Below are 17,087 nucleotides of genomic sequence, written 5' to 3'. Positions count from 1 at the left end.
TTACTTGAGCCACCCAGTCTATGGAAATTTGCTATAGCAACCTGAACGGACTAAACACCATCTATGTTGGAAGTCTTGAGGTTAGGCTGATCTGGCTTCTCTGTGTGGAGGGCTCAGGGAGAAGAGAAACATCAATTTTGCTATCATGAAAGCCACACTTCCTGTGTGCCAAGCTGAGGGCCCGTAAGGGCTGTTCCTCTTTACAGAGTGATGCCTTCAATCCTCACCACGACCTTTTAAAAGATGTTATTGGGCTCCTTTAATAGAGGAGGAAATGAAGGCTCATAGAAATTAAGTAACTTGGACATGTTTACACAATAAGTAAATGGTGAAATAGAATTTTTAATTAACAAATTAAATTATTTTATTTTTTTGCCAACAAAGAACCATAAATCCTCCCTGTTTCCCTATAGTGTTGGCTTGGTTGTTTCAGTATTCTTTTTGCATTGTCCACTTCACATTATAAATTATTTGGGGGCCAGAACTGCTTGGGCTGATTTACTCAGAACAGTGCACCAGGAAGCTTAATGCTTAATGTCATATTTCATCAAATCTTAGGTGCCATCAGTTGGAGTATGTACCATCATTCCATATAGCACCAAGAAAGAAAAAAATGCTAGGGATTGTAAGACCTCCTGATTTGAGAGTTGTGCAATGTAGAAAATATGCATTTTAGAGTCCATAAAATAGAGTAAAAAAAATTTTTTTTGATGATGGTGTTGATGAAGTGTCAAATCCCAGTTTGCTGGTCTACTTCCAGACTTACCCTTATGCTTTTGCCCAGTTAGTTTTAAAATGTCTGAAAAAAGTTCCCTTGGAATAATTCCTTTGGAAATTTTACAATGTTCAAAATATGTTACTATTCAAAAGTATCTCCACAAAACATTAATAATGAAATATATCAATAATTATGGGCTGGATACAGTGCTAAGTGCATTCAATATCCCTCTTGTTTTCTCCTGACCATCTTATGAATAATTAGGTTTTTATTATTGCCATTTACAAACAATACAATTGAGGCACACAGAAGTTTAGGTACCTGTCCAAGGCCACCCAGCCAGCAAATGGCAAAGATAAATAAGACTTGAGTCTCTGCCTGGGACTTCAATGCTTGTGCCTCTTGCTGTTTCAAGCAAAAGCGGGAAAAAGCAGGGGGGATAAAAGCTGCCATTTTCATTTGAAACATTTTGCTGACCCTAGCCTTTTGGATCATATAATTAATGTCTGTTTTTTCTCAGTCTTTCTGAGCTACTTACCCAGTTATCTCCCCAATAAGTGTTTTACCTCCCAGTATTTATTTGTTCTTATTCTTTTACAAATCAGTCTCCAGAATTTTAATCATTCTTCGTTCACTTCTCTAAGAACTTAACCAGAGATATGCTGGAATTGCAGTCAGAGAAGTGCCCTGAAAACTTAAAATTTAAACAAAAAATCTTTTATAGTCCATCTGATCTACACAGGAAATTAGAAAACACCACATACTTAACTGGAAAAATACTTGAAATGAAATGAAAAGTGAGATTTACTGTTATTTAGATTTTGATTAAAAAATGTTTATCCCTTATCTAAGGCTCGGGGACACTGGAAATGAAGGAGCTGAATGCTCGCTTTATGGAACTTTAATGATCTTCTCTTATTATGTTATATTACTGTTTTCTAAGCCTGTGGTCAAATACAATAGCTTTATTAAAGCTGTGATTCAGTTAGAAAAGGGAATGAATTTTTCTGCCACAGGAGCACTGGTGAGAGATGAGAGAAGAGGGTAGTGCTGTTGGGGGAAGAAAACTCCTTGACAAAGAAAGGACTCATACCAGTGGCTCATCCCACTAGAGTATATTCTTCTTCCCCCCGGGAGCTAAGCTTTCTTGAATTCACTGCCAAATAGCCGAGGGGTACTTAGCTTCCAGTCCATTTGGAGAAGAAAAGCAAAACAAAAGAAAAAGGAGGTCTGGGGTTGCAGTTTTGACACAGGATAAAGCTTGCTATGTTCTGTCTCAAGTTCTCATGCAACATTGACAATGATAAACTCACATTTGTCAAGCATTTATGATGGGCCAGGTACTACTGTAAGCATGGTCCATTTATCATATCATTTAATCTCCTGAACAACCCCATGAATAGATACTATTATCATTTGCATTTTACAGATGAGGAAACTGAGGCAGAGAAAGTAACTTAAATTTATACAATAAGTGGTGGAGCTGGAACCGGGATTTGAATTGATATTTTGAGTCCAGAGTGCACACACTCGGCCATGATGCTATACTGCTAAACACCCACCTGCTTTTGCCAGCAAGCCATGCACCCTGGCTGCTAGTTAGGGGTGAGGGAGGGAAGCCTCTCAGAGAAACAGTTACCTCAATCCAGCTGGAGAAAAGAGGGATTTGGAAGGAAATTGAGGGGCCTCCTAACTGAAACAGTGCTGGCTCCCTTTGAAGGGAGAAAAATGAAGCAATTTCAAATAGTCGGGGAGGTCAGAGGTCAACACTAAGCCACCATAGCTAAGCGATGTAGAAATGCAAGCCTGTCATTGCTAAAGTGACAAAATAGAATATCAGGACACATTCAAAACAACCTCACGTAATTATTATGGAAATTAACTGTTGCTATTTCTGAGATATTTTTGCCAGCTGTGTGAGGGACATATGACATCATGAACAATTACTGATGAAATACAGGATGAGGAATTGAGACTTGGGGCAACTGTATGACCTTGGCCAAGTTTCTGAACCTCTCTGAGCCTCAGTTTCTTCATTTGTAAAAGGGAGATATTAATAGCATCTACCTCTTAGTGTTCTTGCAAGGATTAAATGATGATAATGTAGGCAAGTGCTTGGCACAATGCACAGTGTAAAGAAAGTGCCCAATAACGATAATTCTCCCTTTCGCTCTTCTGTCAGTTCCACCAGCTATAAAACTGGGTCCCATCTGTTCTGAGGGAAATACATTATTTATCCATGAAGATGGGGCTTTGAATGCCAGTCATTCAATAGATATTCAACAGAATGCCTTCATGTCCTAGGGAGGATGTTGGGTGCTGGAGATACAGCTCTTTGGGCCTGGTTTCTGCCCTCACAAAGTTTACAGTCTGGTCGGGGCTGGGCATTGAAAATAATAAGTAAGAAAGGAACAGCATAGGATGCAATAGGAGTATGTGTTCTGCGGGATCAGAAAATGGCTCCCCGAGGAAGTGACTGGTTAGTTAATGCCTTCAGGATGTGTGTTAGGTGATTGACAGGGAAGGCACCACGGAGCAGGAGGGTCCCAGGTAAGGGGAAGGGCTAGTGAAGCCACAAAGTCAGGGTAGAATGAGGCATGTCACAGGCTTGGAAGCGCAGATGGACTGGTTTGGCTGGATCTCAGACAGCGAGGGATGATTGGTGCTGGGTGAAGTCACAGAGAGAGCTAGAGGTGGGATATGGAGGTCTTACAGCCTGTGTGGAACGTGCTGCCAGGTGAGGCCCAGGCGTTAGCAGCAGTCTCATAGCACCATTCAAAGTCATTAGACATTCTTCTCAGAGTAGCAGAATCCTGTGTGTGTTTGTATGTGTGTGTATCTTTATATTACTCTACTTTGTCAGGGCTCAGTCAGGAAAGCAAAGGCCACTTGATGTCACCCAAGATTAAAGGCTTATAATACAGGGAGATAGTTTTACAAAGCTGGAGTTGAGGAGGGTAGCTGGAGGAGTAACAGTCAGAGAAGCAGCCCCGTCTGCCTGTCCCCCACCATCTGGCCCTGCAGCCCCAAAGAAAGGGTTTCTCAAGGTCCAGTTTAGGCTACTTCGAATACAGCTGTTATGAACAGTATAGTACATGTCTTCTGTGAAGATAAGGACACATTTCTGTTGGGCGTATACCTAGGAGGCTAATTGAATGTGTGTTAATAGGTACTGCCCAACCTTAAGTGCTGTGTACAAAAGAAGCTTCCTTGCTTTCCTCCCTCGGGGATCACAACAGCGCTGCTCAGGGGCATTTTCAGGGTAGCTTTCAGACAAGGACTTGAACCCTGGAAACAATCCATGAAGAAGAAACTGACTTTCTTGACAGCAGATGAGGAAAGAATGGAGCAGGCACATTGTCTGCAGGCAGAAAAAAAGAGTTTGTTGCTGGCAGATATTCCACTGCATGTTTGCAATGGAAGAACTTTCCACTGGAAGCATCTTTTGGGAGGGTCAGTTCTTCCTTTGCCTTATTCAGCACCTGGTTACCTGGGCTGAGCCAAAGTTACCAGCTTTAGGAGCCTCTATATGCACCGTTGGATTTTGCATCCATGGCAACGCATGTTTTACATACCATTTTATTTCAAACAATGGGAAATTAAACATTCGATGTAAAGCAATGTCAGGTTTAAAGTTGGAGGGTGGGGGAGGGGGTAAGATCGTTTCTCCAAGTGGCAACTTGTCAGACGGAATGCTTAATGCAATGCACTTAAGGAAAGGTGTTGATAGAAAGTCTCCTCATTCTGTGGTGTGCATAAAAATGTTTCCCACTACACGTTTCCCTTGGCCTTCCCTGCCCTTGCATGCTGATTGCATCTCAGAATGCAAACCACACACACACACACACACACACACACACACACACGCACTCACACACACACACACACACTCACACACACACACTCACACAGGCCAACAGAATTCTAGGGGTGAAGCAGAAAAATTTTTAAAAAGCCACCTGTCTTTAGAATGTAAGGCCTTTCTTTCGGTGGCTCACTGGCAGGAGTAGGGTGGCAGGTGCTTACTAAATATTTGGTTAATAAATAAATGAATGAGTGTGGCTTCAAACTCCTCAGCAGACAAAGGGTGACATTGGGGATCATGTTTCATTTTGTGCACCAGTTTCCTTATTATGACTCTTAATGACTTAATTCTGTGATTATCTTTATGCCTTAATAAAAAGCTTTTAACAATTAAGGGTTGTCTCTCAGAAGTTGTATTTTAAATTCATTAGGCATTGTATTTAATAGCTTCCACTGTCTGTTAATGGTATAAGAGCGGCAGATGGGGAGGTACAGCTTGTTTACAGTGACAATTGCTGCCTATCTCTTTGGTTTTGTTTGCTTTTTTTAATACTTTTTGTTTTCTCTCCACAACCGCCCCACCCCCAATCAACACACACAAAAAAGAGATGACAGACCAGTAGAACTGGCAGAACAAGAAATCAAGTTCAGTGGTGAAAAGCAAACAAATAGTAAGTTCTGTCCTCTTTTGTGTCTCCTTTCATGTTGAAGTTGCTGGCATTGGAATTTCAGGTATAGGCTGCTTTACTGGCTCAGCAGACAGGAAGCCATGCTCTTCTCTCCACAACATTTGGTTGAGGAGGAGAAGGTCTCAACTCCTTGTCACTTGCAGGGAATGTTACATTTTGGGATAGGTTTTTGTTTTTGTAATAAACACACACAAACACACCAGCACCCACAAATGTGTGAATGCCTAATATTAAGAGAGTCAAGTCTGGCAGGTGGAAATGAGCCCTTTTGACACATCTCTATTTATTGTGTTATTTCACCAACAAAGGCTCAAATGCTAACTAGCTTTGTGAATAATTCGTGGATGGGAATGTGATCATTTTTCTAAGTCAGCCGGTGGGCTCAGTTCATTGCACTCCCCACCTAAAAATAAATTCTCTGGCTGACTGTGAACATACCGATACTTGCTGCAAGTGAAGCAAACTTATGGGGGCCATTAAAGTGCCAGGGCATTGGAAAATAACAGTGAAGTGAATGCTGATTTGCATTTATGTCATAAAATAACTTGTCACCTTCAATTTATCACAGTAATTGGTACCAGAGGAGAATGTGTGATGCTTATACTTGGTTCAAAGCCACCTTTCCTCACCTCCCAGTCCCTGCCTCTTCCTCTCCTGAAATAGTAGTAGTTGCATTTCTGAAGATGAGCAATCATAGACCCTTTCTGTATCACTGGAATTTTCGAAATGAGATGCATCAATGTATTCAAAGAAATTAATAATGGTTAGTATACATTGTGTGTTTATTTTAAGCCAGATACTGTGCTGGGCAGTTTTGTTTATTAGTGCAGTTAAATCTCACAACAACCCAATGAAGTATATGCTATTATGTCCCCATATCATAGACAAAGAAACGGAGGCACTGAAAAGTGAAGTAACTTGCCCAAGGTCATAGAATCAGTAAGGGGTAAAGCTAGGATTTGTGCCTAGGCAGTAACACCCTAGAGCCCATGATCTTAACCACTATGCCAAACTAGACTAAACCTGGCTTAGACTACGATTGATGTACATGCTAATATACATTGATGAGGGTGGCATCAATACATGGAAAAAGCACACATCGCCAAGATCTTCAAACCTATAAGAAAAAACATAATGAGAATGATGCAATTACTTTTTTCAAAACAAGAGAGAGACCTGGCCAAGGATAAGTAAGGTATTCCAACTAGGTTTAGAAAAATAACCAGTCATTTGTGGTTATTACCAAGGCAGTGGAAGCATGGGTCTCTTGATTACAATGGAATACCTTGAATCCTGTGATTCTATTTCTTATAAAACCAACCAAAGCCACGCGATAGATAGTTGCATCTTTATTAGAGAAATTCTCCAGGTCTCTCTCAATTTAGCTATTATCAGAGAAGACTATATTTTAGTTCTATGAACTATAAGTCGACTTCTACTAATGAATTCTAAAGTATTTCTGAGCTTGGATCTCTCGTGTTTCAGAGAACAGGTCAATTGGGCTTCATCTTACTGTCTGGCATATGAACACCCTGAAAAAGGAGTACTTTTTCAGGCATTTTAGGGTATGTAAATCACACTGCATTTGATGACAGGCAGATCAAGGTTTAAATTTTCCCTCTGTCACTGCTCTGGAACCTTGCCAACTTACTTTACCTCTCTGAACTTCAATTTCCTCCTCTGTCAAAAGCAGCTGATAATACCTTCCTGAAGAGTAAGTCAAGTAAGGCAAGTATGAACATTTAGCTAATATTTATAGGATACTTTACAGATTACGGCAATGACTACCCAAGGTTTTTTTCATTTGGCTTGTGCTTTGTAAGTACGTACTCTGACTACATGCACCATGCTAGGTATCTTTTTAAAAAATTGTAGTAGAATATACATAACACAAAATTTACCATTTTAACCATTTTTAAGTGCACAGTTCCATGGCATTTAAGTACATTCACATTGTTGTGCAACCATCACCAATACCCATCTCCAGAAAATTTTTACCATTTTTCAATTTTTTTAATCCTCTTCTGAAATTCTATACCCATTAAACTATAACTCCCCATTCTCCCTTCCTCCATCCCCTGGCAACTACCCTCCTATTTTCTGTCTCTATGAATTTGACTACTCTAGGTACCTCATTTAACTGCAATCACACAATATTTGTCTTTTTGTATCTGGCTTATATCCCTTAGCGTAAGTTCTTCAGTGTTCTCCCATGTTGTAGCATGTGTTAGAAATTCATTCCTTCTGCTCTCTTCTCTGCTCCTTCTCTCTCTCCCTCTCTCTCATTCTCTCTGTCCTTCTAAAGGATAAAATAAATTTTACGTATATATCTTTAAAAAAATTCATTCCTTTTTAAGGCTGAATGATTTTAAGGTTGTATGTATATACCACATTTGGTTTATCCATTCATCTGCCAGTGGACATTTGGGTTGTTTCCACCTTTTGGCTATTGTGAATAATGTTGCTATGAGCATTGGTGTGCAAATATCTATTTAAGTCCCTGTTTTCCTTTTCTCTTGGAGTATTTACACAGAAATCCAATTGCTGATCATATAGTAAATAAATAAATTTTTGAGGCTGGGTCTCTTTTGTGTATATTATCTGGAGTAGAAGGGGTGTTGAGAGGTACCCTGGGAGATTCTCAGGTGTTCCTGCAGGACTGCCCCACCATCAGTCCCCCAATTAGGTCAAGGACCTACAAGGCAGCTCCACAAAAAATGAGACTACACTACTAAATTATCTAGGCTCTCTGATGCCTGCCTTTCCTCCCGTTACAAGTGACAGATTGCCAGAGCAGGGGAACGTAATCCCGAAGATATTAGTATGCAAGCCAGAACAGGGAGCGATATGGTTTAGAACTATTTCTCCACTGTTTTTGCTACAGATATGTGTCTGAATGTGACACTTATCCCACCCCCAGCCCACCTCCTCCTCTCTCTGCTGGCAGAGCTAAGGCAGGCACGTTGGGGGTGCGTTAACCCTTCCAGAACCAGCATCAATGACTTCCTCAAAGCATTCAGTGTTTCAGCAGCCCTGCCTCTGAGCATTAAGTTAGCCGAGAAGCTGCCATTCACGTGATGACATCAATTGTTCCATAACTGACAGACACTGAAAAGTCTCATTATCACCAATAACAGAAGCACCTCATTCATATCACACCTGTCAAGGCAGTCAGGTTGGGTTGTGTATGTATCTGGCAAAAGCTGCTCAGCATCACACAGGAGGAGAATCCTGCACTCTGGTGATGCACCCAGCCCAGTGCCCATAGGGAAGACACAGGAGAAGATCAGAGGTAACCACTATTCCAAAAACATACTCACTTTTCTTCTGATGTTGCTTTTAACCTGTTGCCAGTCTTAAAAGAGAGTATTGACTTTGTGGATCTTGAGTAGATGGCAAGAGGTTAGGAGAGAGCCCTCTGAGCTGTGGAATTGCAGTTGTTGCCCCTTCAATTGTCACTTGGCAGAGTCATCTTCCTGAGTGGCCCAGACAGGGCTTTCTAGGAAAATCACTTCTGGCTGTGTTATCAGGGGGCCTGCTTAGAGGAAGCGTGGTATGAAAATCATGGGCTTTGGCAGGAGGTGGACCGGGGTTTGCATCAGCATTAATTAACTATGTCGAGTGGGGCAGGTTACTTAACCTCCCTGTGCCTGTTTCTCTGTCAATGAAATGACGAAGATCTAAAATACAATTTACCTTACTTTGGTTGCTTATTAGCTATATGAGCTTTGGGAGATTAACTTTTAATAAGCCTTAGTTTCCTTATTTGCAAAATAGGCAGAACAATTCCTATCTCTAAAGAATTGTTGTGGAGATGAAATATAAATGATACATAGTAGGTACTCAATAATTGTGAGATATTACTATTTCAAGCTATCTTCCACCCTTTTGATAGTAGATGGGGTATAAATAATCAGAATGTACATGCAGAAAATAAAATTTAGACTCAAATAGAAAACATCCATGTTGAGTGTACCTAGGGATGTTGTCACTGTCATTTCTGCCAGGATGTTTGAGTCTGATGCTACTTCCCACATTCTGGAAGGCAGATGCCTTTAATAATTTGATTCTGTCTATCAGCACAGTGTTGTGCTTAAGACACCCCTGGAATCAATTACCAGGGATCAAAATCATGGCACCTCAACTTCTAAGCCTTATCATTTTGAACAATTTCTTATTTTCTTTGTACCTCAGTTTCCTGATCTGTAAAATGGGGACAAAAGAGGTCATGATTAAATTGAGTAATACATGCATTAGAGTACCTAGAATGATATGTGTCACAAGATAAAGTGTTAAATAAATGTTAGCCATTGTTATTACCCAGAAACTTTCCTGTGCAACTGCCATAATTAGAGGGGTAGAGGTAGTGGCCTGGCTCAAGAGAGCTGATTGTATGCATCTCTTTCCAACTTTGCATTCAGTGACATCACATTGGTAGCTTGAAATTGGCCACAGTGGGAATGTTTACACCATGGAAATTGGCAAACATTTAAAATCAATCCCATCCCCTCTCCCTACCCAAAACCAATTGTTAAGCATTCATGAACACACTGCTAAGTATAAGAGAACCCACTGTGCCACTAAGTCTGCATTTCCATAGCTCCAGGGCCAGGTGAAAAAAGGGGTGCTGGCTAGGTCAAAAGCTACTACCCAATCAAGAAGATGGGGAGAAGGAGACACTTTTCCTCTCCTGACCATGTAGTCCTTACCCCTGTACAATGCATTAGGTGAAATTATCTGTTGTCATGGGACAACCTTTCCAGACATTATTTCTACCCATCCTACTTTTTGAACACTTTCTTTAGTCAGGGGTTTTTAATTGTAAGCGACAGAAACATTCTCTGGCAAACATAAGCAAAAATGGGAATTTAATGGCAGAAAATGAAGGCTTGAAAGGAAGTCTGAAGTAAGTGGCTTGGAACAGACAGTCCCAGGCAGCTGCAGAAACTTCCAGCAGCAGGAATCCCCCAACTGTCTGACCAGCTGGAATAAACAGTTAAGAATCAAAGTCTTAACAAGGAGAATCCAATTGTGAGTTTAGATCACATACCCACTCACTGGCTGTATTGGGGCAACTAGATTTAGGACTCAACAAAATTAACCATCACTGGATAGCAAAGAAGATATTCTTGGAGAAATGGTTGCTGGGTGGCCACAACCATGACAAATGTTTACCTTTTCAGTCCCCCTGGTGGGAAATGTTTTGTTGTTTCATTCTGCAAAGGGATGTTCATGGTCTTTCACAAAATGTGAGGGCAGCATAGATCTGTGGGGAAAAAAAAAAACCCCAAGGTTCATCAGACTGCAGAAAACAATGACCTCTAGGGAAGAGCTCCTTGCCTTTAGCTTGAATAATCCCGAAGTTTATTGTGTTCATGTGAGTGCACTACACAGAGTGATCTCTATGTGGCATTCTCTGGGGAAAGACTTAAGAACTTAATCGGCCCTTTTCACCTCCAATTTCTCCTGTTCCTGCCCAGGGTGATTAATGTGTGATGGCTTTGATGACAACTCCACAGATTCCCCAAGGATCTATAATCTTGGGGTGGCATCATAGGGTGATTTGTTTCCTCCCAGGCCCCTGTACATTTCTACAGGTACCAGCTAAGCACTCGGGAAAGTCTTTTGTAAACCTGTCAGAAATACTGCTGGGCTTTGGTGTGCCTTTTCTAGTTTAAATTTCGTTTTTCCTCCTGTTCCGCATTGAGATGGATTTTGGGAAGGTGGTTTTATCCCCTTTCGTTCTTTCTTTTGTTGTTGTTTATAACAACTCTGTAGATGATGGGCCTTGTTTCCTTGGCACTACCTGGATGACCTCCCTTTAACAGCAGGTTTCCATGGCTTTTCTTTTGAGGAATCTGCTAAGAAATTGATTCAGGAAAGAATCAGTAGCAGCCCCCAAATACATGGAACCTGTTTTTGATAGAACAAGTCATGGGAAGGTGGGTCATCATGTAATCTTGTGAACTATTGAAGTGACAATAGCATGGACAATGTTGGTGCCTTTAAATGGGATTATTAAACACAGAATATTTTACTATATGACCCCCTTTGAACTGGGTGGAAATGGGCAGAAAAGAAACCACTTAATCTGTCTGTGCTTCCACTTCTCTCTTGTGTCCTGGTGGTCAATTCCTAATATTTACTGAGTCTTTACTATGTGCTAGGCATTGTCATAATGCTTCACATGTGTTAACTCCTAAAAAGGTAGGTCTTATTATTATCATCTCTATTTTCAGATGAGGAAACTGAGGGTCAGAGAGCATGAGTAACTTGCCCAAGGTCTTAGAGCCAGAAAATGGAGGAGCCAGGGTTTGAACCCAGAGAGTCTCCCACCACAATTCAGCCCTTTCTTACTATGCTACAGTGCCTCCCTAAGGGGCAAGGGCCATGGTATCTCCATCTGTTGACCTCTGTGCCTGGCACTTAGTAGCTACCTGCTTGCCTCTGCAGCCTCGAACCGTGTAATTCCCCTTCTGGGGCTTCGCTCTTCAGTCACACAGGCCTTTCATTTCCGAACAGCAGGCTCCTTTTCTCAGGCTCTCAAACATGCAATTCCTTCTGATTGAAATGCTCTCCACTCCCTCTTTTCCCCTCTACGCTGGCTGACTTCTGCTCATTGCTCTGGTCTCTGTTTAAATGCCACATCCTTCAACCTCCAATGTGAGGTTGTCCCCTATTAACACTCTCATAGGGCCATGTATTTTCCTGTCATCCCATTTATTACAGTAATGATTTGCTTAATGTCTGTCTCCTCTACCAGACTCTACACTCCAGAAGATCAGAAACCATATCTCTCTAGTTAACTGACCTGTTCCCACCACCTAACACAGTGTTTGACCCAAAGTTAGCAGCCAGGAAACATTAATGCCGTGAATAGATGCTCAGTGTCTGTTTGCCAAATAGATGAAGGTTTTGAATCAAGCAAGGGAACCAAAGATAGGGCTTCGGACAACTCCACTGTTCCATGTATTTGAACCATTACACCTTATACCCAGGGGATGCTATTTAAATTATATCAGGGGCAATCGGAACTTACTATTGGTCTTAGTGTTGGGGTACTGGTTCAAGAAACTTCCTGCTATGCCAGATGTTAACCTGTTAATTGCAGGATCAGGGGAAGATAGGGGGGCTGAGGTGGTTGGGAAAGTGGGAGGGGTACACTCAGAGGAGTAGACATTTATCAGCTCAGCTGGAAGTATTTCCATAGTCTAATAACCAACATAACTATACTGATACATGCAGCACATACCTGGGCCATGACTAATCGCTTGAAAATAACCCAAGAGGGATTTCACATGGAGCACCAACTTCTGAATTGCTAAGTCCAGAGTCATTACAATAATTTTTATGGCATGAGTCATGCATCCAGGATCATAGTATCAGAAAAGACAGACACTATGTGGAGTTGGGTCACGATCTTATATTACAGGGAGATCTTTGGATGGGTCCCAACTATAAACAGGTGGAGGAGAAGGGAGCCTTGCAGCAATGTTCTTTGGACATCTTTTATTGGCTCGATGCCTTGAGAAGTCAAAGATGCTTAACCTCATCTTTCATTAGCATTTTTGATTTTGCTAATAGGTCACTAGAGATAGGCTCACTAAATGATGAAATTGAATGTGCTGCCACTGAAGTGCAAGGCTGGGAGTCATGTTTGATGGCAGAGGCTTTGTTTTCTTTGAAAGGTTGGCAGAATGTGGTCTTCAGTGTCAAGCGGCCAAAGATCAAGTGGCAGTGGCTGGACTTTGCGTGGTTGGGAGTCGTGGCAGAGGCAGGACACTGACTGCAAATGAAAAGTAATTTTCCCTGGAGTTACTTGGCCTTTCTTTAATCCCAAATGTAACCTGCAGAGGCACTAGCTCTTTCCCCTGCAAGGTGGCATCATTTTGCTGGCTCTGATGCTGATGGAAGGTCAATCTGAGGGCTGTATGTACAGAGGCAAAGGCTGCTCCCTTGCCTGTCTACCACATGTGATCCTTTTTAACAATCCCTCCCCTTTCCTCATGTTCCCAATCTTTTCCTTTTGGCTTCCCTTTTAATCATTTTTCTGGTTTATATCTCAAGCTTGCTAGTAGCAAACAGAACAAAATTTGTTATTGACTCCCGGGTCACTTGTTTCACGGATTATTTCAGGTCAAATCCTGTTAAAGCAAATGTCTCCACTGTGGGGAAATCTCTCTGAATAACCAAATCTGGCATCTAATCCTCAAGTAAGGGCTATCTTATTGCAAGCAGACTTTGATAGCAGGGTTTAGAAGGAGCTCAGGTGGACTTTGTTTCTAGCAATAAGGCAAATGACATGACCTAAAAACCTTCCCTCTGTAAAACATCTATAAATGTTTTATAAAATATAACAAACATCTTTTTAAATTCACAGCTGAGCTCATAAAAATGTAAGGAAAATCCCTAGGGACCCAAAACAAAGAGAGAACCAAAAGCAGAGTGATAGGTGTGAACTGGAACTGGGCTGTCCTGTTTTTTGTGTGTATGTGCCTGATCTTTGTAATCAAATTGGGTTTAATGTGCCCCAGTGGGAGGGAAAGTTGAATCTTTCAAAGACCCTCTATAAAGCCAGGACCCTCAATGGAAAATTTTATCCTTCCAGAAAGGGGAGATGTGAGAGGAGATTGCTTGTCTTAGCTTGAACTCAGGTTGAAAAAAAAAAGTCTCTGGGAAGATTTCTCCTGTCATCATATGTTTGTTATTTAAATTTATACTTTAAAGTGATTAATATAAAAGTGAGCCAATTCTGGCTTTAACGCTGGGATGCCTGACACAGGGAAACAAAAACATCTTCGGAAGGACATATGTTCAACCCAAATAAAACAAGAGTCTCACAGATAAAATCCTGCCTGAACATGAATTTAGAATCCCAGGTTACAAAATACAAAGCCTCTATGTCAGGTTGCTAGATTTCGGAAAACAAAACATTCAGTTAAGTTTAGATTTCAGATAAATAACAAATAATTTTCAATGTAAGCATTTCCCAAATATTGCATGTAACATGTGTGTACTAAAAAATTGTTCATTACATATCTGAAATTTAAGGTTGACTGGGTGTCCTGTATTTTATGTGGCAGCCCTTTATATGCTAAAGTCAGGAGACACACAAACAACAGGATTAGAACACCCAAGAACTTTAGATACTGGAGTAATCAGATGTACACTTTTAAATAATTGAATACATTAAGGAAATTCTTGAAAACAAGAGAAAAAAAAGATGACAATATTAAAAAATGGCCAGGAAATCTTGAAAAAGAACCAAATAGGACTTTTGGAAATTAAAAGAAATAGTCATTGAATTTAAACAGATGGACAAACAAAACAAAAAAAAGTTTCAGGGATGAATTAAGCAGCAACTTAGACATTATTAGAGAGAGAGCTAGTCAATTAGAAGACAGAGGGCAGCACAGAAAGGAACAGAGATGGAAAATATGTGAGAGAGTTTGGGCCATGGAGGATACAAAGATGACCTAACACTGCAGTCCCCAACTCCTGGGCCATGGACTATACCAGCCTGTGGCCTATTAGGAACTGGGCCACACAGCAGAAGGTGAGTGGCAGGCAAGCAAGTGAAGCTTCATCTGTATTTACAGCCACTCCTCATCGCTCTCATCACTGCCTGAGCTCCACCTCCTGTCAGATCAGCTGCGGCATTAGATTCTCATAGGAGCGTAAACCCTACTGCAAACTGCATGCAAGGGATCTAGGTTGCACATTCCTTATGAGAATCTAATGCCTGATAATCTCAGGTGGAGCTGAGGCAGTGATGCTAGCACAGGGGAGCAGCTGCAAATACAGCTTATCATTAGCAGAGAGATTTGACTGCACAATAAATGTAATGCGCTTGAATTATCCTGAAACCACTCCTCCCCCTGGTCCGTGGAAAAATTGCCTACCATGAAACCAGTCCCTGGTGCCAGAAATGTTGGGGACTGCTGACCTAACATATGCCTAATAATAATATTTCTTGAAGGGGAGAATAGAAAGAGAAAATAATTTAAGAGAAAATAACTTAAGAGAAAACGACTGGGAATTTTTCTAGACTGAAAAAAAAGGGAATTCTTAGAAAGAAATATAGCATGTTCCTATCAGGCAAAAAACCCCAGCCATATATAAATGCATTATAATGAAATTACAGGATGCCAAAGACAAAGAGAATAACTTTTAAAAAACCAATTAGAAAAGACTAATATAAAAAAAGAGAAGAAAAATGAGAAAGACAAGAAGGCAAAGTATATCCCACTCTTTTGCACTAGACAGATCTATCTTTAAGCCACAGCCCCACATCTCACCATGTGGGCAGTTTACTTAAACCCTTTGAGCCTTACTGTCTACCTGTAAAAGAAATATGCGGTCTATAGCTATCATTACTAATCCTCATAACAACTCTTCTAAATGCCTAACGTGAAGTCTTGTTTGTTAGTATGTATTCAGCAAAAAGCAAGTATTAATATTATTGACAAAACTAATTTCCCCATGATATTAATAATTCCTACCATACTTGCCCCCATGCACCCAACCTCAAGATGATTAATATTTCAGTGTGTGTCCTATTGCAGAAATCAGATAGCCTCCTGGCTGGAAATGTTTAAATGACCACCATGGGGCTCCTTCAACCCTCCAAGACAAGCTATAGAGATCATAACTCCCTGTGGTCAGCAGAACATCCTTAGGTTATTCAAGGAACCACTACGAAAATTTCCCTCTTTGTACGCTTCTTTTCTTCAAACCTCCCTAAAATTCAGATATAAACACAAGGCTGACTTGTAAGCCTTCCTTGATTCTCCAGATGAGCATACAAAGTCCTACAACGTGGTCCCATAGCACTTTCCCCTACCATAGATAGCATTTATCACTCTTCATTTCTGCTGGACAATTTTCCATCTTCCCCTAGTAGACTCTAAGCTCCATGGAGGCAGATTCTTACCTATCTTGCTCACCACAGCATCCACAGTGTCTGGGACTTTTTAGGAGGTGCCTAAAAAGTTACTGAATCTGCAGGTAGGAAAAAGAAACTGGAAGTTAAGGGCTGGAATTTGTTTGTGTAGTCACTGTACATAAAAACACAGCATTTTTCTAGACTTGAAAGGGACTCTAGAGACTGTGTAGTCCTTGTATTGCTTTTCCAGATGCGGGAAATGAGGAGTTCATCAATTTGTCTGAAGATTCCAGGGCTATTCAATGGTGGAAATCAGACTCAAATGCAGTTCGGCCAGTTCCCACACAATATTGATTCACTCTATCATGCTGCCTCCATGACGGCGGCTGCGTACGTGAAAGAAGCCAGACACAAAAGGGTTACTATTGTATGATTCTACTTATATGAAGTATCTAGAATTTTATAGAGACAGAAAATAGATCAGAGGTTACCAGAGGCTAGAGGAAGGGAGGAACGGGGAGTTACTGCTTAATGGTTACAGAGTTTTTTCGGGGGGAGGGGTGATGAAAAAGTTTTGGAAATAGTGGTGTGGTTGTACAACATTGTGAGTATACTTAATGACACTGAACTGTGCACTTAAAATGATTAAAATGGCAAATTTTATGTTGTATATGTTTTACCACAACTGAAAAAAAAATCATGACTTTCGTCAGTCCCCACTCACCTTGCCTCTCCAGGCCATTTGTGGAAGAGGGACAAAGACTTTACTAAACATTAAAAAAGAAATCATTTTGAAGAAGGTGTGAGCAGGCAAAGACAAATGCATGGTTTAGGGCCATCTAATTAAAAGTGACACCTCTCTATTATTAACCCACAATTTCTCAGCAAAGTAAAACCTGTGAGTTGGTACTGGACAAATGCCAGTTCTACAAGCTACTTAATTTTTCTGCATAGGGTGTAAAATAACTGTTAAAAGCATAAAAGATACCAT

Source organism: Lemur catta, chromosome 7 (assembly GCF_020740605.2).
Source record: "Lemur catta isolate mLemCat1 chromosome 7, mLemCat1.pri, whole genome shotgun sequence".
Lineage (NCBI taxonomy): Eukaryota > Metazoa > Chordata > Mammalia > Primates > Lemuridae > Lemur > Lemur catta.
This window is presented reverse-complemented; position numbering follows the sequence as displayed.